The sequence below is a fragment of the Bos javanicus genome, chromosome 9 (genome assembly GCF_032452875.1).
Source record: "Bos javanicus breed banteng chromosome 9, ARS-OSU_banteng_1.0, whole genome shotgun sequence".
Lineage (NCBI taxonomy): Eukaryota > Metazoa > Chordata > Mammalia > Artiodactyla > Bovidae > Bos > Bos javanicus.
Genome location: NC_083876.1, coordinates 90,755,558 through 90,782,074, shown reverse-complemented (window position 1 = coordinate 90,782,074; position 26,517 = coordinate 90,755,558).

Here is a 26,517-nt window from a genome sequence, read left to right as displayed (position 1 = left end):
ACTGACTCAATGGAGATGAGTTTGAGTAAACTCTGGGAGTTGGTGATGGACAGGGAAGCTTGGCATGGTGCAGTCCATGGGGTCACAAAGAGTTGGACATGATTGAATGACTGAACTGAACTTATATTAACATATTAAAAAGGAAAAGATGTATGGTCATACTGATACACAGAAGAAAAGGAATTGATGATATTCAACACCTACTTATAATTATCAAAATAGAAAATAAGACTTCCTTTACTTGATAAATGATCTCTAACATGAACCAAAAGCAAGCATTCTTAATGATGTAACATTTTTAAAACTTGTTTCATTTCAGGAATAAGACAAAATTACTGTTACTACTGTAAGGCAAGAGAATATTACAAAATTAAGGTATGAAGATTTAAAAGGAAGAAATAAAAATGTACTTCTTTGTAGATATTCTATTATTTCCATGTAAAACTTAAAGGTTATACTTAGAAACCATTAGAAGAAATAGGAGTTCATTAACATAGCTGAATGTATTGCTAATATATAAAACAAACATCACTGCATTTCTAGGCATCAGCAAATACATTTGAAAGTAAATTAGTATGCCATTTAAAACTAACATAAAATTTACCTACATTTAAGTCTAACAAGGATATACAAACCTTATATTAAAAAAGTAAACATTTCCTGGCACACTGTCAAGAAAATAAATGGAGGAAAGTATTATACTATTAATCTATAACATGTTGATTCTCCCCAAATTGATCAGCCAGTTGAATATAATTGAAATAAAAATTTCAGTAGGGATTAAATGTGTATGTGTGTGTTTGTCTGTGTGTGTGAAATTTAGCAAGGTATTTAAGATGATAGTTAGAAAATTGCCCTACCAACCTTTATATGGATATGATAGTTAGATTTGTATAGCATCGGAGTTAGGAAAGACAAATTGATAAACATATAAACTGATATATGAGAAATGGAATTGTAAAATAGGAAAAATTTAATTGACTATGTTGTGAAAATAGATTAGAAATTGGAAAAATTCAAATTGGACTTCATATCACATACAATAATTGATTTTAGGTATATTAAAGCATTAAGTGTAAAAAGCAAAATAAAAATAGAGAAAATGAAGGCTGAACCTGTATGACTTTTGAGCAAAAATTAAAAAAAATGATATTAATAAACAAAACAATTTAAAAATTTCCCCAAATTAAGTTTAAGCACTCTGTTCATTAAAAGACACTTTCTAGTAAAAAACAAGTTATAGAGACAAAGAAGACATTTGAACATTTTCTGATTAAAATTCAATAAAAATTAATTTACTCATAGAGAATTAAAGAATATGACAATATTCATTAAAGGAAAATTGAAACAATAGATAAACAGAATCAACAAATAAAATCTCTCAAAGAATGTTTTGGTAAAAGAGAAAGTCTATATTTGAAAAATATATATAGTGAAAAGAATACATACCTGAACCTACATACCTAAAAAAAAAAAAAAATGAAAAGACTACATATCTGTTATATAGATGGAAGAAAATAGCTTTAAGTAGATAATCAAGAAAGGTGAAAAGAAAAAAAATTAAGAATGGAACATAAAAATGTAGAAAAAATAAAATAAATCTAAAGAAAACAAGTAAGACTCAAATATGAGTGAAAGTAAAATATAATGAATTGAAAATGAAAATCATTGAAAATAATGAGTAGATTTTGTTGTTGGCTTTTAGGGAATGAAACAAGACCATAAGATTGCTATAATTGTTAGCAAAACCAATAAAGGAAAAGAGAGGAGAATTTGACAGTAAAGAATAAAAAAAAATGATGAGGAGATAACGAAAATTACAAAGGGAATTTACAGATGCAAAAGAGATGCCAATATGATGCAGTTTAATTTGATGAAATACATTTTCTACAAGAATGTGTACTGACCAAATGCCCCCCAAAGAGAGGAAATAATAGCACTAAGTGTTGTTTATCCTGTGCCAAGCACTGTTCTGAGAGCTTTACATACCTTAATTCTTTTAATTTTCACAACAACCATATGAGGTAATAATTATCATTATTTTTTTTTATCATTCCTATTCTTCAATGAAGAAATAGAGGCACATTAGGATAAATGCTTTGCCTAAGGACACACAGGTAGGAAGTAATGAAACCAGTATTCTAACTGTGGGCTTCTGGCATCAGAGTTCATGATTTCAGCGTTCACTACATCTCTTCTAAGAAAACATGAGCAATCCAAATGCCACAGAGGAAATAGAAATTGCTTTCAAAATATTGCTTACAGAAAAGAGCATCAGGCTAAAGAGAGGCAAAGAGAATTCTATTTTGCTTTGAATGATCTAATGAGTATTATTTGACCAGCTCTAAAGAAGAACAAGAAAGTATTTCCAATTTATTATATGAAACAAACATAATCTTGATCTTGTGTGTTGTGTGTGTGTGCTCAGTTGTGTCTGACTGTTTGAGACTTCTTGGACTGTAGCCTCTCAGGTTCCTCTGTGTATGGGATTTCCCAGGCAAGAATACAGAAGAGGGTTGTCATTTCCTTCTCCCGGGGATCTTCTGAGCCAAGGGATCGAACCCAGGTCTCCTGTGTTTTCTCCATTGGTAGGCAGTTTCTTTACCACTTAACCACCTGGGAAGCCCAACCTTGGTCTTAATCCCCACAAAATATAGCACAAAAAAGTAACTCAAGCTCACATATGTAGACTGATAGAAATAGTCTTAAGTTAACAGATTCTAAGCAAACAGAATTGAACAACACATTAACGGTGCAATAAACTGCCTTGCTTTCTAGTTACATAACAAAGGTTCAGCCCTAGGAAATCTAGTGATATAATTCACCAATGAATACATCAATTAGTAATTTTACATATCCAGAAATGCTGAAAGTAATATAAGTAATTATTATTATCTTTGGACATTTTACTTGTTAAACAATGAGGAAATTGATTTATCCATACTGTATGCAATAATAGTCCATATGTTATAACCTTAGTTGTGATACTCAAGGCAATGTTCTCCTCAAAAGAACTGATATAGAAGTCAGATAAATTAAGTCAAATATTGCAAAAAAAAAAAAATGAATACAGTGTGATTGTACCTCACTTATAAAACTGGCTATAATTAAACAAACCAACAATATAAAATCTGGGTAGATACGTGGTGGAATTAGAACTCTCGTATATTGCTCTGTGAGCTTTCCTGGTGGCTCAGTGGTAAAACAATTCACTTGCAATGTAGGAGACATAGATTTAACCCCCAGTTTGGGAAGATTCCTTGGAGAAAGAAATGGTAACCTACTCCAGTATTCTTGCCTGGGAAATCCCATGGACAGAGGAGCATGGTGGGCTACAGTCCATGGGTCACAAAAGAATTGGACATGACTTAATGACTAAACAACAAGAATATTGCTCTTTGGAGTGTAAGCTGGGACAACCACTTTGGAAATTGGTCTTGCAATATCTGCTAATACTAAATATATACACAACCCTTGAGACACAAATTTTACATATACTTATGGATGTACGTAATATAGGCAACTAAGCACACACACATATAGGTTGCATAAAGATACTCAAGAAAAATAAGTTTATATATCCACTTGAAGATGTGTACAAAATTCTTTGCATAATATGTAATAGTGATAGTGAAGTCGCTCAGTTGTGTCCGACTCTTTGCGACGCCATGGACTGTAGCCCACCAGGCTCCTCCCTCCATGGGATTCTCCAAGCAAGAGTACTGGAGTGGGTTGCCATTTCCTTCTCCAGGGGATCTTCCCGATCCAGGGATCGAACCCGGGTCTCCTTCATTCCAGGCAGACGCTTTAATCTCTGAGCCACCAATAGCTTATCGAAAATTGTCCCGAACTGGACACAACCTAAATGCTTATTAGCAGTAGAATGGATAAACACATTAAGATATATTTATGTATAACCACATAGATACTAAATATAACTCCTGCTACCCACAACAACATGGATGAATCTCACTGTCATAATTATGAGTGAACAAAACTAGACAAAACGAGTATGAAATGTATGATTCTATTTGTATGAAGTTGAGCAAACAAAACTAATATCTGGTTATGGAACGGTTCTTATGGTATATGAGGTAGAGGAGTAGGTTTGGTCTGGGGAAAGAAACAATGGTTTTACACATGTATAAGCATTCATGAACAGTATGAAAAGACAAAATGATAGGATACTGAAAGAGGAACTCCCCAGGTCAGTAGGTGCCCAATATGCTACTGGAGATCAGTGGAGAAATAACTCCAGAAAGAATGAAGGGATGGAGCCAAAGCAAAAACAATACCCAGTTGTGGATGTGACTGGTGATAGAAGCAAGGTCCGATGCTGTAAAGAGCAATATTACATAGGAACCTGGAATATCAGGTCCATGAATCAAGGCAAATTGGAAGTGGTCAAACAAGAGACGGCAAGAGTGAATGTCGACATTCTAGGAATCAGCGAACTGAAATGGACTGGAATGGGTGACCTTAACTCAGATGACCATTATATCTACTACTGTGGGCAGGAATCCCTCAGAAGAAATGGAGTAGCCATCATGGTCAACAAAAGAGTTCAAAATGCAGTACTTGGATGCAATCTCAAAAACGACAGAATGATCTCTGTTCGTTTCCAAGGCAAACCATTCAATATCATAGTAATCCAAGTCTATGCCCCAACCAGTAACACTGAAGAAGCTAAAGTTGAACAGTTCTATGAAGACCTACAAGACCTTTTAGAACTAACACCCAAAAAAGATGTCCTTTTCATTATAGGGGACTGGAATGCAAAAGTAGGAAGTCAAGAAACACCTGGAGTAACAGGAAAATTTGGCCTTGGAATACAGAATGAAGCAGGGCAAAGACTAATAGAGTTTTTCCAAGAAAATGCACTGGTCATAGCACACACCCTCTTCCAACAACACAAGGGAAGACTCTACACATGGACGTCACCAGATGGTCAACACTGAAATCAGATTGATTATATTCTTTGCAGCCAAAGATGGAGAAGCTCTTTACAGTCAACCAAAACAAGACCAGGGGCTGACTGTGGCTCAGACCATGAACTCCTTATTGCCAAATTCAGACTTAAATTGAAGAAAGTAGGGAAAACCACTAGACCATTCAGGTATGACCTAAATAATATCCCTTATGATTATACAGTGGAAGTGAGAAATAGATTTAAGGGCCTAGATCTGATAGACAGAGTGCCTGATGAACTATGGATGGAGGTTTGTGACATTGTACAGGAGACAGGGATCAAGACCATCCCCATGGAAAAGAAATGCAAAAAAATCAAAATGGCTGTCTGGGGAGGTCTTACAAATAGCTGTGAAAAGAAGAGAAGAGAAAAGCAAAGCAGAAAAGGAAAGGTGTAGGCATCTGAATGCAGAGTTCCAAAGAATAGCAAGAAGAGATAAGAAAGCCTTCCTCAGTGATCAATGCAAAGAAATAGAGGAAAACAACAGAATGGAAAAGACTAGAGATCTCTTCAAGAAAATTAGAGATACCAAGGGAATATTTCATGCAAAGATGGGCTCAATAAAGGACAGAAATGGTATAGACCTAACAGAAGCAGAAAATATTAAGAAGAGGTGCCAAGAATACACAGAAGAACTATACAAAAAAGATCTTCATGACCCAGATAATCACGATGGTGTGATCACTGACCTGGAGCCAGAGATCCTGGAACGTGAAGTCAAGTGAGCCTTGGAAAGCATCACTACAAACAAAGCTAGTGGAGTGATGGAATTCCACTTGAGCTATTTCAAATCCTGAAAGACGATGCTGTGAAAGTGCTGCACTCAGTATGCCAGCAAATTTGGAAAACTCAGCAGTGGCCACAAGACTGGTAAAAGTCAGTTTTCATTCCAATCCCAAAGAAAGACAATGCCAAAGAATGCTCAAACTACTGCACAATTGCATTCATCTCACATGCTAGTAAAGTAATGCTCAAAATTCTCCAAGCCAGGCTTCAGCAATACATGAACTGTGAACTTCCAGTTGTTCAAGCTGGTTTTAGAAAAGGCAGAGGAACCAGAGATCAAATTGCCAACATCCCCTGGATCATCAAAAAAGGAAGAGAGTTCCAGAAAAACATCTATTTCTGCTTTATTGACTATGTCAAAGCCTTTGACTGTGTGGACCACAATAAACTGTGGAAAATTCTAAAAGAGATGGGATTACCAGACCACCTGACCTGCCTCTTGAGAAACCTATATGCAGGTCAGGAAGCAACAGACTGGACATGGAACAACAGACTGGTTCCAAATAGGAAAAGGAGTACGTCAAGGCTGTATATTGTCACCCTGCTTATTTAACTTATATGCAGAGTACATCATGAGAAATGCTGGGATGGAAGAAGCACAAGCTGGAATCAAGATTGCCAAGAGAAATATCAGTAACCTCAGATATGCAGGTGACACCACCCTTATGGCAGACAGTGAAGAGGAACTAAAAAGTCTCTTGATGAAAGTGAAAGAGGAGAGTGAAAAAGTTGGTTTAAAGCTAAACATTCAGAAAACGAAGATCACGGCATCTGGTTGCATCACTTCATGGCAAATAGATGGGGAAACAGTGGAAACAGTGTTAGACTTTATTTTTTTGGGCTCCAAAATCACTGCAGATGGTGACTGCAGCCATGAAATTAAAAGACACTTACTCCTTGGAAGAAAAGTTATGACCAATCTAGATATCATATTGAAAAGTAGAGACATTACTTTGCCAACAAAGGTCCGTCTAGTCAAGGCTATGGTTTTTCCAGTGGTCATGTATGGATGTGAGACCGTGAAGAAAGCTGAGTGCTGAAGACACTTTTGAGCTGTGGTGTTGGAGAGGACTCTTGAGAGTCCCTTGGACTGCAAGGAGTTCCAACCAGTCCATTCTGAAGGAGATCAGTCCTGGGTGTTCATTGGAGGAATGATGCTAAAGCTGAAACTCCAGTACTTTGGCCACCTCATGCGAAGAGTTGACTCATTGGAAAAGACTCTGATGCTGGGAGGGATTGGGGGCAGGAGAAGGGGATGACAGAGGATGAGATGGCTGGATGGCATCACTGACTCGATGGACATGAGTCTGAGTGAACTCTGGGAGTTGGTGATGGACTGGTAGGCCTTGGCATGCTGTGATTCATGGGTTGCAAAGAGTCAGACACGACTGAGCAACTGAACTGAACTGAACTGAAGCATTCATAAACATCATCAAACTGTACACTCAGAATTTGTGTTCTTTATGTATATTTGATCTCAATAAAACCTTAAAAAATAAAATGTGCAAAATGAATAAATATAAAGGCAAAGTTCAGGGTATTTGAATGCTTGTTTGTGTTACTCAGTCATATCAGACTCTGCAACCCCATGGGTTGTATATTGTCTGTCCATGAAATTCTCCAGGCAAGAATACTGGAGGGGGTTGCCATTTCCTTCTCCAGCGGATCTTCCCAACCTAGGGATCTATCCTGAGTCTCCTGCATTGAAGGCAGATTCTTTACTTTCTGAGCCACCAGGGAAGTTGATCTCAATAAAACCTTTAAAAATAAAATGTGCAAAAAGAATAAATATAAAGGGAAAATTCGCAGTTTTTGAATACAACACAAAGATTTCTGTCATACATAGCATCGGGAACAAACTTAACAGATATGCATAGACTTGGAGATGATCTTGGCACAATATACCACTAAAAAGGATTAAAATCTTAAGTATACAAGAAATTACTTCAATTTAGAAAAAATAAAACAGGAAAACTGCTAATTAACCAAACAAGGAGGTACTAGATAAATTACATTTGGAGAAAGAAACATGAAAAGCTAAAAGATTGTGAAGATTGTACGATCTCACTAGTGAGGAAAATTTTTAAAGTTAAAAAACAAAACAAAACAATGAAATGCCAATCGTTACCATCAAAATTATGATGGGGTGTCAGCTTGGAGAACTGAATCTCTCCCCACTTCTAGGTCAACTATTCACCAGGGCAGTTTGCATTCAGTGCATTTGTGTATGGACATATGTCATAACTCGTCAACTCTATTTCTTGAGAAGTGATCTTGAGAAAAATTATTCTACACATACACAAAGGAATTTGCATCATTGCTGGTAAAATCAAAGGGTGGGAAACAATCTGAATGTCCACTCTCAGGGATTGGATAGGTAAACTGTGGTATTGCCAATGGTGGAATACTAAGCTGCTGTGAAAAGGGAACTGCTGTGTCTGCAGCACAGGATGGAGACTCACTAGAGTGTTTTGAATGAAAATTTTGAAGTAACATGAAGAGTTGAATAGGTACTTCCCTGGTGGTCCAGTGGTTAAGAGTCTACCCTCTCACTGAAGGGGGCAGGGGTTCAATCCCTGGTCAGGGAACTAAGATCCCACATGCCATGTCACACAGCCAAAAAATAAAAAGTTAAAAAAAAAATAGTTGAATAAACCCAAGCCATTTGGTAAATTGTATTTACATAATTTATGGTGATAAGGTGGGTTAGGATGAAGATGAGGTGCTACTAGAGATGATATTAGGGGATAATGGTGAAGAAAATTAAGGCAGATGCAAATAAATATAAAAATAATAAAAAAGCAAGTATGATAGTGTGCCATAAACCACAGCTGATTGTCCACATTCTATGCACTTGAAGTCCAAAAGAATAAAATAACCTCCCAGAAAACACAACAAAATAACTAGCCATTTCCTCTTTCCTTTAAGTTGCAATTTATGCAGCTAAATCATATCAAAAATGAACAAACTGGACAAGGCAAGAATTATATCAGGATAATATTGCTTGTAACATATTTTCTTGCAGGATCTTGTTGAAGCTCTATCTATGCTTAACTTATGTAATATTTTCTTAGTTTTGGAGTATTGGACTGAAATTGAAATGTTACATCTGCTTCAGTTAGAAAGATAATGCCATGCGGATTCTCTGATTTCTAAAGTACCTAAAGGAAATGAATATTCATTGGAAGGACTGATGCTGAAGCTGATGGGCACCTGAGAAGAGGCAACTCACTAGGAAAGATCCTGATGTTGGGCAAGATTGAGGACAGGAGGAGAAGGGGGCAACAGAGGATGAGATGGTTTGAAGGCATCACTGACTTGATGGACATGAGTTTGAGCAAACTACAGGAGATGGTGGAGGACAGGGAAGCCTGGCATGCTGCAGTTCATGGGGTCACAAAGAGTCAAACATTACTTAGTGACTGAACAACAACAGTAGGTGTCAGAAAAGTTTACTAGATATATTTTTACTAATCTAAGTTTGCTAGTATATAGTTCCAATAAAGTAATTATGGATTTTAAGGAAATCTACAGTTACCCAGTTATGTCATCAGTTATGCAGATGATACCACCCTTATGGCATAAAGTGAAGAGGAACTAAAAAGCCTCTTGATGAAAGTGAAAGAGGAGAGAAAAAGTTGGCTTAAAGCTCAACATTCAGAAAACGAAGATCATGGCATCCGGTCCCACCACTTCATGGGAAATATATGGGGAAACAGTGGAAACAGTGTCAGACTTTATTTTTCTGGGCTCCAAAATCACTACAGATGGTGACTGCAGCCATGAAATTAAAAGACACTTACTCCTTGGAAGGAAAGTTATGACCAGCCTAGATAGCATATTCAAAAGCAGAGACATTACTTTGCCAACATAGGTTTGTCTAGTCAAGGCTATGGTTTTTCCTGTGGTCATGTATGGACGTGAGAGTTGAACTGTGAAGAAGGCTGAGCGCCGAAGAATTGATGCTTTTGAACTGTGGTGTTGGAGAAGACTTTTGAGAGTCCCTTGGACTGCAAGGAGATCCAACCAGTCCATCCTGAAGGAGATCAGCCCTGGGATTTCTTTGGAAGGAATGGTGCTAAAGCTGAAACTCCAGTACTTTGGCCACCTGATACGAAGAGTTGACTCATTGGAAAAGACTCTGATGCTGGGAGGGATTGGGGGCAGGAAGAGAAAGGGATGACAGAGGATGAGATGGCTGGATGGCATCACTGACTCGATGGATGTGAGTCTCAGTGGACTCTGGGAGTTGGTGATGGACAGGGAGGCCTGGCGTGCTGCGATTCATGGGGTCGCAAAGAGTCAGACATGACTAAGTGACTGATCTGATCTGAAAGTTACCCATGAAATCAGATGCTTGCTTTTTGGCAGGAAAGCCATGACAAACCTAGACAGTGTGCTGGAAAGCAGAGACATTACTCTGCTGACAAAGGTCGTATAGTCAAGGCTATGGTCTTCCCAGTGGTCACATACAGTTGTGAGAGCTGAACCACGAAGAAGGCATAGCACTGAAGAATTAATGCCTTCGAACTGTGCTGGGGAAGACTTCTGAGAGTCCCTTGGACAGCAAGGAGATCAAATCAGTCAGTCTTAATGGAAATCAACCCCAAATACTCATTGGAAGTACTGATGCTGAAGCTGAAGTTCCATTATTTTGGTCATTTGATGCAAATAGGTGACTCATTGGAAAAGTCCCTGATGCTGCGAAAGATTGAGGGCAGAAGTAGAAGAGGGCGTCAGAAGATGAGATGGCTGGATGACATCACGGATACAATGGACATGAACTTGGGCAAACTTCGGGTGATGGTGAGGAACAGAGGGGCCTGATATGATGCAATCCATGGGTTCAAAGAGTTGGACATGACTTTGTGACTGAACAGCAACAACAACAGTAATACTCCTTTCAATAGAGTTTAAGTAATCATATTAACTAGCCACATCTTGGGAGATGGCAATGGCACCCCACTCCAGTACTTTTGCCTGGAGAATCCCATGGATGGAGGAGCGTGGTAGGCTGCAGTCCAGGAGGTCGCTAAGAGTCAGACACAACCGAGTGACTTCACTTTCACTTTTCACTTTCATGCACTGGAGAAGGAAATGGCAACCCACTTCAGTGTTCTTGCCTGGAGAATCCCAGGGATGAGGAAGGCTGGTGGACTGCTGTCTATGGGGTCGAACAGAGTCGGACACGACTGAAGTGACTTAGCAGCAGCAGCAGCAGCAGCCACAGCTTGATAAGACATTTGAGAATGTGCTTGAATAATAGTTCTCAGAAAGGCATTGCTTTACGTGATCTGTGATTTCCTTAGTATAGATGTGGCTTTTTTATTGTTACAAGAGAATAGGGAAATAGCATTGCTAAAATAACATATCTAGTCAAGTTCCAATTTAATGAATGACCAATTCTGGCAACTAAAATTCTACTTGCCTCACCCTGAAAAAAAAAAGCTATCCAACACAATTTTATTGTTATAATTAATGCCATATTCAAACACTGAAAATTTAAAAGTTTTCTCCAAACTACAACTTTAACCATCACCATTTTCATTGTGTCATTCTGAGATATTAAACTAGTAGGCATCTAGTCTCCTCAGTTCATTTTGTTCATCAAGGAAGATCCAGAATAATGATGTGTTACAAAAGGAGATTTAAAAATTTTTTAATGCAAACCTGCAGATGTTTACCATCTGCAGATCAACTACAGGATCATTATTATCAACAGAACATATTCATTCTTTTCATTTGTGCCATTTTTGTTTCGCCTTGAGAAAAATCAATGAACATCTCTAGAATGTGGAGTGCCAATTATGGAGCCAGATGCCCTGGTTTCAAATCCTAACTCCTCACTTAGCAATCTGTGTCACTGTGCATAAGTCATTTGATCTTTCTGTGCCTCAGATTTCTTGTCTGTTAAACTGAGTGAATGTCACTGTGACCTCCTGTTTCAGTCTAGTTAATTGGTGCCCAAGACATGCTGAAAAGAGTCATAGAGTCCAACCATATGGAGCTTAGCCAAACATATCTTATTGCCAGTGGCCTCTGCCTTTGCATGAAGCTCCCACAGAGCTCCTTGCAGCAAGCAGGTGAGACACTCAAGTTCTCTGCAGTTGATGAGCAACATCTGGCACTAATGACTTCACCACCACATACTGCCAGCATCCACCACCTTGACAGGTTCATTAGTGGCCAGCTGCAGAGTATGTTGCTGCCTATCAGGATCCAGGGGTCTGTGAACTGCTAGCAAGAGTGTTGCCTTGGGAGCCAAGTGTTAATGCATGCTGTTGGTGTGCTGTATCGAGCTAGCCAGGGGCTCTTGGTGGGTTGTGGGCTCTGGTTGTTTTGTAGTCATTAAGCTGTGTCCAGCTCTTTGAGACAGGCTTCCCTGTCCTTCACCATCTCCTGGAGCTTGCTCAGACTCAAGTCAATTGAGTCAGTGATGCCATCCAACCATCCTCTGTCATCCCCTTCTTCTCCCGTCTTCAATCTTTCCCAACATCAGGGTCTTTTCTAATGTGTTGGCTCTACGCATCAGGTGGCCAAAGGATTGGAGCTTCCATTTCAGCATCCGTCCTTCCAATGAATATTCAGGATCGATTTCCTTTAGGTTTGACTGGTTTGATCTCCTTACAGTCCAAGTGACTCTCAAGAGTCTTCTCCAGCACCACAATTCAAAAACATCAATCCTTCAGTGCTCAGCCTTCTTTATGGATTGACTCTCACTGGCCTAATGTCTGAATTTATGTTTTTACATATATTGGCTAATTTTATCCCTTTGTGGCTGATGTGTCTCTTTTACAATGTTTATGCTAGCTGTAGCGTATTGCTCTAACAATGCATGAGTATTTTTCAAATACTTCAAATACTTCAAATACCTTCATCAGATATTTGGAATAGTCGAGTTGAAAATGTTGAATTGGTTTTCAAACTCCATTCATATTTCCATAAGCAATTTCAGCATTAATTTGTCAAGAAAGAAATAGAATTGCAGTTGAAATCTTAAAATATAATTTCTACTGTGGTGTAATATAATTTTTTCACATAAACTTATTGTGGACAAAGTTTTATTGATGATTGCATCAAGAACTTGGAACTATCATGTAAAAGCTTTCATCAGGAACTGCCTCTTATAGCAAAATCTGATATTAAAAATGCATGTTTTAGAAACAAGTTCAAATTTTTCATTTACGTTTTTGAAAACCTATAATTTGAAAGTTTTATAGAAACTGATCTTTCTTAGTATAAGTGAACACTTTGTTTTTCTAATAAATAATATGAAGAAAATGTAAAACATTTGTTTCACCAAACACCATATAAATGTGACTGACATGACCCAATACCCCAGTATTTACCCCATTTTGCTATAGAAATATTATTTTTCTTCTGCCATTGTGCAAATAATTTAGGGAAGTAATTAATTAAAGTGTAAATGCAAGCTGGAATATACAGCAAATACTAGAAACATGAGAGTAGATTTATATTATTAAGAAGAAAAATGTCCAGGCAAGATAAATTATTAGTTCTCACCAATATTGCATGCTTCTTGAATTCCTGGAAATTTGGGAGACTGTGTCTCCCATCTCATCATGCTTAGGTAGGAACAGGTGACTAGTACTGAATAATGTCATGTGAGCAGAAATAATACCTATCACTTCTGGTGTGAGATTTTCAGGATTGTTTCTTTTTTCTTGCCTTGGCAACTAACAACATTACAAGTGGTGGAACACTTTGTAATCTTGACAACAGTGTAAAGGAAAGTGAGTGCTCAGTCGCTTCATTTCACTTCAGTCACTCAGTCGTGTGTGACTGACTCTTTGGGACTCCAAGAACCACAGCATGCCAGGCTTACCTGTCCATCACCAACTCCCAGAGTTTACCCAAACTCATGTCCATCGAGTTGGTGATGCCATCCAGCCATCTCATCCTCTGTCGTCCCCTTCTCCAGTGCCCTCAATCTTTCCCAGCATCAGGGTCTTTTTCAATGAGTCAGCTCTTTACTTCAGGTGGTGAAAGGATTGGAATTTCAGACTCAGAATCAGTCCTTCCAATGAACACCCAGGTCTGATCCCCTTTAGGATGGACTGGTTGGATCTCTTTGCAGTCTAAGTGACTCTCAAGAATCTTCTCCAACACCACAGTTCAAAAGCATCAGTTCTTCAGTACTCAGCTTTCTTTATAGTCCAAAGCTCATATCCATACATGACTACTGGAAAAACCATAGCCTTGACTAAATGGACCTTTGTTGGCAAAGTAATGTCTCTGCTTTTTAACATGCTGTCTAGGTTGGTCATAACTTTCTTTCCAAGGAGTAAGCGTCTTTTAATTTCATGGCTGCAATCACCATCTGCAGTGATTTTGGAGCCCCCAAATATAAAGTCTGCCACTGTTTCCACTGTTTCCCCATCTATTTCCCATGAAGTGAAGGGACTGGATGCCATGATCTTAGTTTTCTGAATGTTGAGCTTTTCACTCTCCTCTTTCACTTTCATCAAGAGCCTCTTTAGTTCTTCTTCACTTTCTGCCATAAGGGAGGTGTCATCTGCATATCTGAGGTTGTTGATATTTCTCCTGGCAATCTTGATTCCAGCTTGTGCTTCTTTCAGCCCAGCGATTCCCATGATGTAGTCTGCATATAGGTTAAATAAGCAGGGTGACAATATACAGCCTTGATGTACTCCTTTTCCTATTTGGAACCAGTCTGTTGTTCCATGTCCAGTTCTCACTGTTGCTTCCTGACCTGCATATAGGTTTCTCAAGAGGCAGGTTAGGTGGTCTGGTATTCCCATCTCTTTCAGAATTTTCCACAGTTTATTGTGATCCACACAGTCAAAGGCTTTAGCATAGTCAATAAAGCAGAAGTAAATGTTTTTCTGGAACTCTCTTACTTTTCCCATGATCCAGCAGATGTTGGCAATTTGATCTCTGGTTCCTCTGCCTTTTCTAAAACCAGCTTGAAAATCTGGAAGTTCACGGTTCATGTATTGCTGAAGCCTGGCTTGGAGAATTTTGAGCATTACTTTACTAGCGTGTGAGATGAATGCAATTGTGCAGTAGTTTGAGCATTCTTTGGCATTGCCTTTCTTTGGGATTGGAATGAAAACTGACCATTTCCAGTCCTGTGGCTACTGCTGAGTTTTCCAAATTTGCTGGCATATTGAGTGCAGCACTTTCACAGCATCATCTTTCAGGATTTGAAATAGTTCAACTGGAATTCCATCACCTCCACTACCTTTGTTCATAGTGATGCTTCCTAAAGCCCACTTGACTTCACATTCCATGATGTCTGGCTCTAGGTGAGTGATCACACCATTGTGATTATCTGGGTCATGAAGCTCTTTTTTGTACAGTTCTGTGTATTCTTGCAACCTCTTTCTAATATCTTCTGCTTCTGTTGGGTCCCTACCATTTCTGTCCTTTATTGAGCCCATCTTTGAATGAAATGTTCCCTTGGAATCTCTAATTGTCTTGAAGACATCTCTAGTCTTTTCCATTCTATTGTTTTCCTCTATCTCTTTTCACTGATGGCTGAGGAAGGCTTTCTTATCTCTCCTTGCTATTCTTTGTAACTCTGCATTCAGATGGGTATATCTTTCCTTTTCTCCTTTGCTTTTCAGTTCTCTTCTTTTCACAGCTATTTGTAAGGCCTCCTCAGACAGCTACTTTGCCTTTTTGCATTTCTTTTTCTTGAGGATGTTCTTGATTCCTGTCTCCTCTACAATGTCATGAACCTCTGTCCATAGTTCATCAGGCATTCTATCAGATCTAGTTCCTTAAATCTATTTCTCACTTCCACTGTATAATCATAAAGGATTTGATTTAGGTCATACATGAATGGTCTAGTGGGTTTCCCTACTTTCTTCAATTTAAGTCTGAATTTGCCAATAAGGAGTTCATGATCTAAACCACAGTCAGCTCCTGGTCTTGTTTTTGCTGACTGTATAGAGCTTCTCCATCTTTGGCTGCAAAAAATATAATCAATGTGATATCAATGTTGACCATCTGGTGATGTCCACCAGAGTCTTCTCTTGTGTTGTTTGAAGAGGGTGTTTGCTATGACCAGTGTGTTCTCGTGGCAAAACTCTATTAGCCTTTGCCCTGCTTCATTCCATATTCCAAGGCCAAATTTGCCTGTTACTCCAGGTTTTTCTTGACTTCCTACTTTTGCATTCCAGTCCCCTATAATGAAAAGGACATCTTTTTTGGGTGGTAGTTCTAAAAGGTCTTGTAGGTCTTCACAGAACCGCTCTACTTCAGCTTCTTCAGCATTACTGATCAGGGCATAGACTTGGATTACTGTGATATTGAATGGTTTACCTTGGAAATGAACAGACATCATTCTGTTGTTTTTGAGATTGCATCCAAGTATTGTGTTTTGGACTCTCATTGACTATGAAGGCTAGTCCATTTCTTCAAGGGATTTCTGCCCAGAGTAGTAGATATAATGGTCATCTGAGTTAAATTCACCAAGTCCAGTCCATTTTAGTTCACTGACTCCTAGAAAGTTGACGTTCACTCTTGCCATCTCCTGTGAGTTGCTTCAGTTGTGTCCAACTCTTTGCAATCCCATGAACTGTAGCCTGTCAGGCTCCTCTCTGTCCCCAGATTCAATGGTCTGCAGGAAATCTAAATATTTATATGTGAATTCATTGACCATCAGATCAGATCAGATCAGTTGCTCAGTCGTGTCCGACTCTTTGTGACCCCATGAATCGCAGCACGCCAGGCCTCCCTGTCCATCACCAACTCCCGGAGTTCACCCAGACTCACGTCCATTGAGTCAGTGATGCCATCCAGCCATCTCATCCTCTGTCATCCCCTTCTCCTCCTGCCCCCAATCCCTCCCAGCATCAGAGTCTTTTCCAATGAGTCAACTCTTCGCATGAGGTGACCAAAGTAATGGAGTTTCAGCTTTAGTATCATTCCTTCCAAAGAAATTCCAGGGCTGATCTCCTTCAGAATGGACTGGTTGGATCTCCTTACAGTCCAAGGGACTCTCAAGAGTCTTCTCCAACACCACACTTCAAAAGCATCAATTCTTCGGTGCTCAGCCTTCTTCACAGTCCAGCTGTCACATCCATACATGACCACAGGAAAAACCATAGCCTTGACAAGACAAACCTTTGTTGGCAAAGTAATGTTTCTGCTTCTGAATTATGCTATCTAGGTTGGTCATAACTTTCCTTCCAAGGAGTAAGCGTCTTTTAATTTCATGGCTGCAGTCACCATTTGCAGTGATTTTGGAGCCCCAAAAAATAAAGTCTGACACTGTGTCCACTGTTTCCCCATATATTTCCCATGAAGTGGTGGGACCAGATGCCATGATCTTCGTTTTCTGAATGTTGAGCTTTAAGGCAACTTTTTCAGTCTCCTCTTTCACTTTCATCAAGAGGCTTTTGAGTTCCTCTTCACTTTCTGCCATAAGGGTGGTGTCATCTGCATATCTGAGGTTATTGATGTTTCTCCCGGCAATCTTGATTCCAGCTTGTGTTTCTTCCAGTCCAGCGTTTCTCATTGACCACAGGGGGCTGTTTTTCCCTCAGCTTTAGTCCAGCTTCTCCTGATAAATTCACCAAAATATGAAATTCTTAAAGAAGTGTTTGAAATATAAAATGAGGCTTGTCCAAGCTCCTAGTATTATTAAAATAAAATAAAGCTAGAAAAAGATAAATGACCAAGGAAAATTATGGGCAAATATCTTGAACAGAAAAGAAGATACACAAATGTTCAATAAGCATGTAAAACGGTGATTAGAGAAATTTAAGATGACCCTCCACACATATACAGAATGGTTGAACTCAACACACTGAGAATCCCAAGTGTTAACGAAGTTATGAAGCAATGGAAACTCTGGAAGAAATATAAATTAGAATAATCACTTTGCAAAACTGTGGCATTATCTACTAAATTTTAATGTAATTAGTCTCAGTGATTAGCTATTCCATGGCTAGGTATCAACTGATTATAAATGTAACAAAGTCAAAACCTGAAAATAAGAATAGATAATTAAAACAGTGGTGTATTCATATAGTGGTAAGCTATTCATCGATAAAGGTAAACAGATTACAATGGATAAAGATCAGAAACTGAATACTGGCTAAAAAGAGCCACACCTACAGAAGAAGACATACTGTATTTTTCCTTTTTGTAAATTTCAAAAACTTCCCAAGTAACTTTTATGTTAGCAGTCAGGATCATGTTGTATGTGAGGAGGAAGAGGTAGTGAGTTAGTGCAAGGGGCCTTTTGGGCACATGCAATATCTTTTCAAGTTGTGGTTACAGGGTGTTCATCTTGTGATAGATCACTGAGATGAATATTCATTTTGAACACATTTTCTATGTGTTTGTTATACTTAAGTAGATTTAAAAGGAATACTATTAAGGCAAAATCTCTTTCTGATAAATGTGCATGTACACAAAAAAACAGGCTGGGAGTGTATATTTTGAACAAAGTATGCTGTATGGTAAAATTACCTGATTTTTATATTCTTCATTGTTTTTTATTTTGCATGTTTTTTATACCTTTTTTTTTTTTTTTTGCAATTTTAAAGAAAACTATTAAAAAAATAGAAACAAATACTTCAACTTTGTGTCAGGAAACAAAACTCCTTTTAAAATTTGCTTAAACTTTAATATCTCCTTTCACTTGTTCTTCTTTTCCAGAAGAATGACGTTTAATATATACTATTTTAAAGATGGATATCTGCATTTCTGTTTTATTTAACTACTATGGTTTTAACACTAGTTTTTTTTTAAGTTTTAGTGTGTCTTCAGTGATTTTATTTTGAATTTATTTAAAAAATAGAAGACTTGGCTGGGAACTATCTTTATTAGTCTCTATTAGAAAGTACATTCTAAATTATTAAGAGCAACATGAATGAACTTTTAAAACATAAAATGTTTCATATATTGAAGCCTTTACTTTTTATAAAGTCTCCCACAATCTATGTCACAGAAGGACAATTGTGTTAAATGCATATAAATGATTAATAAAATTTTGTATCCCCTCTCCATTAGTTAGGGGCTTCCCAGGTTGCACAAATGATAGAGAGTCTTCCTGCCAATGCAAGAAATACAAGAGACCTGAGTTAGATCCCTGGGTTAGGAAGATCCCCTGGAGAAGGAAATGGCAACTCACTCATTTTTGCCTGGAAAAGTCCATGGACAGGGGAGTCTGGTGGGTTACAGTCGATAGGGTAGCAAAGAGTCAAACATGACCTACCACACAATACTACATTAGTGTGAGTGTGTGTGTGTGTGTCTATGTGCATGTGTGTGTGTACTTGGTTATTTCTATTGCCTTAGGACAAAGTTTTGTCATAGAAGGCCATAACTAAGGTAGTATTTTTCAAAATATATTTTGTGGGGAGCAAATATTAATCTCAGTGATGTAAACTGAAAGCATTTCCTCTAAAATCAGGAACAAGGCAAGGGTGCCCGTTCTCCTCTCATCACTATTATTCAACATGGTTTTGGAAGTCCTAGCCACAGCAATCAGAGACGAATAAGGAATAAAAGGAATCCAGATTGGATAAGAAGAACTAAGGCTCTCACTGTTCGCAGATAACATGATTCTTTACATAGAAAACCTTAAAGATGCCACCAGAAAATTACTAGTGCTAAGCAATGAATATAGTAAAGTTGCAAGATACAGAATTAATGCACATAAATCCCTTGCACTCCTATACACTAACAATGAAAAATCAGACAGAAAAAGTAAGGACACAATGCCATTTAGCATTGCAACAAAAAAATAAAATACTTAGGAATAATTTTACCTGAAGAGACAAAACACCTATATGCAGAAAACTATTAGACAGTGATGAAAGAAATTAAGACAACACAAACAGATGGAGAGATATACCATGTTCTTGCATTGAAGAAGTCAATACTGTGAAAATGACTACACTACCAAAGCAATCTATAGATTCAATGCAATCCCTGTAAAACCATTGATGGTATTTTTCACAGAACTAGAACAAATAATTGTATGAAAATACAAAATACCCTGGATAGCCAAAGAAATCTTGAGAAAGGAGAATGAAGCTGGAGGTATCAGTCTTCCTGACTTCAGACTATACTACAAAGCTACACTTATCAAGACAGTATGGCACTGGCACAAAAACAAAAATATGAACCAATGGAAGAAAATATAAAGCCTGGAGGTAAGTCCATGCACCTAGGAGCACCTGTCTTTGACAAAGGAAGGAAAAACATGCAATGGAGAAAAGACAGTCTCTTCAATAAGCGGCGCTGGGAAAATTGGGCAGCTATGTGTAAAATAATGAAATTAGAACACTTCCTAACACCATACACAAAAATAAACTCAAAATGGATTAAAGACCTAAATGTAAGACCAGAAACTATAAAACTCTTAGAGGAAAGCATAAGCAAGACAGTCTTTGACATAAATAACAGAAAGATCCTCTATGACCAACCTTCTAGAGTAATGGAAATAAAAACAGAAATAAGCAAATGAGACCTACTTAAGCTTAAAGTCTTTTGTACAATGAAGAAAACTGTAAACAAGGGAAAAAGAAAACTCTCAGAATAGGAGTAAATAATAGCAAATGAAATAACTGGCAAAGGATTAATCTCCAAATTATACAAACAGCTCAATACCAGAAAAACAAGCAATTCAATAAAAAAGTAGGCAGAAGACCTAAACAGATTTCTCCAAAGAAGACATAGAGATGGCTAATAAACACATGAAAAGATGCTCAGCATCGCTCATTATTTGAGAAATGCATATCAAAACTACAATGAGGTATCCTCTCACGCCAGTCAGAATGGCCATCATCAAAAAGTCTACAAATAATAAATGCTGGAAAAGGTGTGGAGAAAAGTGAACCCTCTTGCACTGTTGGTGGGAATGCAAAATGATACAGCCATTGTGGAGAATAGTGTGGAGATTCCTTAAAAAACTAGGAATAAAACTACCTTATGACCCAGCAATCCCACTACTAGACATATACCCTCAGGAAACCATAACTGAAAAAGACACATGTATCCCAGTGTTCATTGCAGCACTATTTACAATAGCTAGACATGGAAACAACTGAGACAAGAACACAAGAGAAGACTCTGCACATGGACATCACCAGATGGTCAAAACCGAAATCAGATTGATTATATTCTTTGCAGCCAAAAATGGAAAAGCTCTATACAGTCAGCAAAAACAAGACTTGAAGCTGACTGTGGCTCAGATCATAAACTCCTTATTACCAAATTCAGACTTAAATTGAAGAAAGTAGGGAAACCCACTAGACCGTTCAAGTATGACCTAAATCAAATCCCTTATAATTATACAGTAGAAGTGAGAAATAGATTTAAGGCACTAGATCTGATAGACAGAATACCTGATGAACTATGGATGGAGGTTCATGACATTGTGCAGGAGACAGGGATCAAGACCATCCCCATGGAAAAGAAGTGCAAAAAAGCAAAATGGGTGTCTAGGGAGGCCTTACAAATAGCTGTGAAAAGAAGAGAACTGAAAAGCAAAGGAGAAAAGGAAAGATATAAGCATCTGAATGCAGAGTTCCAAAGAATAGCAAGAGAGATAAAAAAAGCCTTCCTCAGTGATCATTGCAAAGAAAAAGAGGAAAACAACAGAATGGAAAAGACTAGAGATCTCTTCAAGAAAATTAGAGATACCAAGGGAACATTTCATGCAAAGATGGGCTCAATAAAGAACAGAAATGGTATGGACCTAACAGAAGCAGAAGATATTAAGAAGAGGTGGCAAGAATACACAGAAGCACTGTGCAAAAAAATCTTCACGACCAAGATAATCACGATGGTGTGATCACTCACCTAGAGCCAGACATCATGGAATGTGAAGTCAAGTGGGCCTTAGAAAGCATCACTATGAACAAAGGTAGTGGAGGTGATGGAATTCCAGTGGAGCTATTTCAAATCCTGAAAGATGATGCTGTGAAAGTGCTGCACTCAATATGCCAGCAAATTTGGAAAACTCAGCAGTGGCCACAGGACTAGAAAAGGTCAGTTTTCATTCCAATCCCAAGGAAAGGCAATGCCAAAGAATGCTCAAACTACTGGAGAATTGCATTCATCTCAAAATTAAGTAATGTAATGCTCAAAATTCTCCAACCCAGGCTTCAGCAATACCTGAACTGTGAACTTCCAGATGTTCAAGCTGGTTTTAGAAAAGGCAGAGGAACCAGAGATCAAATTGCCAACATCTGCTGGATCATCGAAAAAGCAAGAGAGTTCCAGAAAAACATCTATTTCTGCTTTATTGACTACGCCAAAGCCTTTAACTGTGTGGATCACAATAAACTGTGGGAAATTCTGAAAGAGATGGATTACCAGACCACCTAACCTGCCTCTTGAGAAACCTGTATGCAGGTCAGGAAGCAACAGTGAGAACTGGACATGGAACAACAGATTGGTTCCAAATAGGAAAAGGAGTACATCAAGGCTATATATTGTCACCCTGTTTATTTAAATTATATGCAGAGAAACGCTGGGCTGGAAGAAGAACAAGCTGGAATCAAGATTGCTGGGAGAAATATCAATAACTTCAGATATGCAGATGACACCACCCTTATGGCACAAAGTGAAGAGGAACTAAAAAGTCTCTTGATGAAAGTGAAAGAGGAGAGTGAAAAAGTTGGCTTAAAGCTCAACATTCAGAAAATGAAGATCATGGCATCTGGTCCAATCACTTCATGGGAAATAGATGGGGAAACATTCGAAACAATGTCAGAATTGATTTTTTGGGGCTCCAAAATCACTGTAGATGGGGATTTCAGCCATGAAATTAAAAGACGCTTTCTCCTTGGAAGGAAAGTTATGACCAATCTAGATAGCATATTCAAGAGCAGAGACATTACTTTGCCAACAAATGTCCGTCTAGTCAAGGCTATGGTTTTTCCAGTGGTTATGTATGGATGTGCGAGTTGGACTGTGAAGAAAGCTGAGCACTGAAGAATTGATGCTTTTGAACTATGGTGTTGGAGAAGACTCTTGAGAGTCTCTTGGACTGCAAGGAGATCCAAGCAGTCCATTCTAAAGGATATCAGTCCTGGGTGTTCTTTGGAAGAAGTGATGCTAAGCTGAAACTCCAGTACTTTGGCCACCGCATGTGAAGGTTGACTCATTGGAAAAGACTCTGATGCTGGGAGGGATTGAGGGCAGGAGGAGAAGGGGACGACAGAGGATGAGATGGCTGGATGGCATCACTGACTCGATGGACTTGAGTCTGAGTGAACTCCGGGAGTTGGTGATGGACAGGGAGGCCTGGTGTGCTGCAATTCATGGGGTTGCAAAGAGTTGGACACAACTGAACAACTAAACTGACTGAACTGATAAGAAGGAATGCATCTGAATCAGTTGTAATGATGTGGATGAACCCCAAGCCTATTATATAGAATGAAGTAAGTCAGAAAGAGAAAGAAAAATATTGCATATTAATGCATATATATAGAATCTAGAAAGATCGTACTGATGATCCTATTTGCAGAGCATCTAAGGAGATGCACACATAAAGAACAGACTTTTGTCACAGTTGGAGATGTAGAGGGGCCAACTATTAATATATTGCTTTATCTCGTTTCTTGTCACACTTCCAGAGTCAACATCACCTCCCTTGCACTGTCTCTCCTTGCCTGGTGTACACTGGACCCTCAGAGCCCACATACCTTTCTCAGCAGTGGTCTCTTATCTAAGAGGTGGCTTTCCTACTTTCTTTTACCCCATTACAATTTCCATTTTCTGGGTACAGCTGTTAGGAGAAAATTATTTTCACAATTCCACACAGTGAGAGAGAGCACACCCTGATGCATTTCCCTACTTTAGAATCCTAGTTGTTTTATTTATTTATTTACTGTAAACAATGAGACTACTGAGTATAGGAGAGATGGAAAAGTAATCATGTCTTTTACTAGGAAAGAATGTAGGGAGATAATATTTTTCTAGATCCACATATCATGCCATGTAGGAGTGATGACCTCCCATCTTGTGTGCCTTCTGCACTGGACTCTCCTGGGTCCCAAAGGCTTTGGTTTGGGCAGTTCAGTTTAGTTCAGTCACTCAGCCGTGTCTGACTCTTTGTGACCCCATGGATCACAGTACGCCAGGCCTCCCTGTCCATCACCAACTCCCGGAGTTCACTCAGACTCATGTCCATCGAGTCAGTGATGCCATCCAGCCATCTCATCCTCTGTCGTCCCCTTCTCCTCCTGCCCCCAATCCCTCCCAGCATCAGGGTCTTTTCCAATGAGTCAACTCTTTGCATGAGGTGGCCAAAGTACTGGAGTTTCAGCTTTAGTATCATTCCTTCCAAAGAAATCCCAGGTATACCTGTGTGTGGCAGATTCATTTCAATATTTGGCGAAACTAATATTGTAAAGTTTAAAAATAAAATAAAATTAAAAAAAAACAAAACAAAGAAATCCCAGGGCTGATCTCCTTCAGAATGGACTGGCTGGATCTCCTTGCAGTCCAAGAGACTCTCAAGAGTCTTCTCCAACACCACAGTTCGAAAGCATCAATTCTTCAGCGCTCAGCCTTCTTCACAGTCCAACTCTCACATCCATACATGACCACAGGAAAAACCATAGCCTTGACTAGACGAACCTTTGTTGGCAAAGTAATGTCTCTGCTTTTGAATATGCTATCTAGGTTGGTCATAACTTTCCTTCTAAGAAGTAAGCGTCTTTTAATTTCATGGCTGCAGTCACCATCTGCAGTGATTTTGGAGCCCAAAAAAATAAAGTCTGACACTGTTTTCACTATTTCACCATCTATTTCCCATGAAGTGGTGGGACCGGATGCCATGATCTTTGTTTTCTGAATGTTGAGCTTTAAGCCAACTTTTCACTCTCCACTTTCACTTTCATCAAGAGGCTTTTGAGTTCCTCTTCACTTTCTGTCATAAGGGTGGTGTCATCTGCATATCTGAGGTTATTGATATTTCTCCTGGCAATCTTGATTCCAGTTTGTGTTTCTTCCAGTCCAGCGTTTCTCATGATGTACTCTGCATATAAGTTAAATAAACAGGGTGACGATATACAGCCTTGACGAACTCCTTTTCCTGTTTGGAACCAGTCTGTTGTTCCATGTCCAGTTCTAACTGTTGCTTCCTGACCTGCATACAAATTTCTCAAGAGGCAGATCAGGTGGTCTGGTATTCCCATCTCTTTCAGAATTTCCCACGGTTTATTTTGATCCACACAGTCAAAGGCTTTGGCATAGTCAATAAAGCAGAAATAGATGTTTTTCTGGAACTCTCTTGCTTTTTCCATGATCCAGTGGATGTTGGCAATTTGATCTCTGGTTCCTCTGCCTTTTCTAAAACCAGCTTGAACATCAGGAAGTTCACAGTTCACATATTTCTGAAGCCTGGCTTGGAGAATTTTGAGCATTACTTTACTAGCGTGTGAGATGAGTGCAATTGTGCGGTAGTTTGAACATTCTTTGGAATTGCCTCTCAGAGATAAAGTTAAATAAATACACAAATGAAAAAGAAATAGGAATAAGCAAAGAAAAACTAATTCAATATTTCTAGGCACATGGATCTTGCTAATGTAAGTTTAGGTGCTTTCAAAGAGTTTACTTTCTTGAGTTGGTTTGCATTCTTTCTTTCCACCCATAATCTAGTTTAGTCTATATTTGACATTGTTTTTGGAACATAATGTAGTATGCACAATAATAAAGTTCTATAGTTAAAATTAAGAATGCTTTAGGTTTAATTGTACATATACAGTGGCTTTGAACAAATTCAGAAAACATCATGAATTGATGGTATGGCTGTATTTTCTAGTTTACCTGAGAAAGGCAATATTATGTTAGTATTAACATTATAATATTAATCTGAATATTAAATTGATCTGAATATATTTTAGGCCTGACCCAGCAATGTATTCATGAGGTATACATATATGAAGAAACTATTTGTTGTTCATCTGAAATTCAAATTTGATGAGGTCCCCTATATTTTGATTTGCTAAATCTGATAACTCTGTGCATAATACCATTATTAAAGTGGTTTCTTCAGAGCAAAATTGCTAAACCTGATTCCAGGTACATGATGAATATCTGATACATGTTATTAAGTGAAATTAAAAATGATAAATTGCAGTACACTGACAAAATATGGAGACTTCTCCAGTGTGCATAATATATATGAAATAGAAGGGTAAAAAAAAAATAGTACCCCAAACACTATTGAAAATAATATTGATTCTCAAGGACTAATCTCAAGCTAGAGGTGTATACTTTATTGCTTAGGTGTCTGTGAAGAAAGGTTATTCAAGAATCAATAAAAGGCAAAAATTTTCATAAAACAGATGAAAATAGAAAATACTGTGGAATCCAGCCATGTCAATAGGTATAGCCAGCTAATTAAGGTGCTTTATACTGTGTTATTTCTTTAGGCACATTAAGAGAATGTTTAAAAGAGAGCTATGAAATGCAATTTAAGGATTTATGGTAAACAAATTTTGCTAATTATATATCTTGTAATTTTTTTAGGTAGTAATTAATGTTAAGTATTGGGGGCAGGAGGAGAAGGGGACGACAGAGGATGAGATGGCATCACCGATTCGATGGACGTGAGTCTCAGTGAACTCCAGGAGTTGGTGATGGACAGGGAGGACTGGCATGCTGCGATTCATGGGGTTGCAAAGAGTGAGACACAACTAAGCGACTGAACTGAACTGAACTGAAGGTTAAGTATTGCAAACTTGAGCTTACTGGTCTGCTTCCAAGTTGCCCTCTTAGAGTGTAAACACATAAGCTTA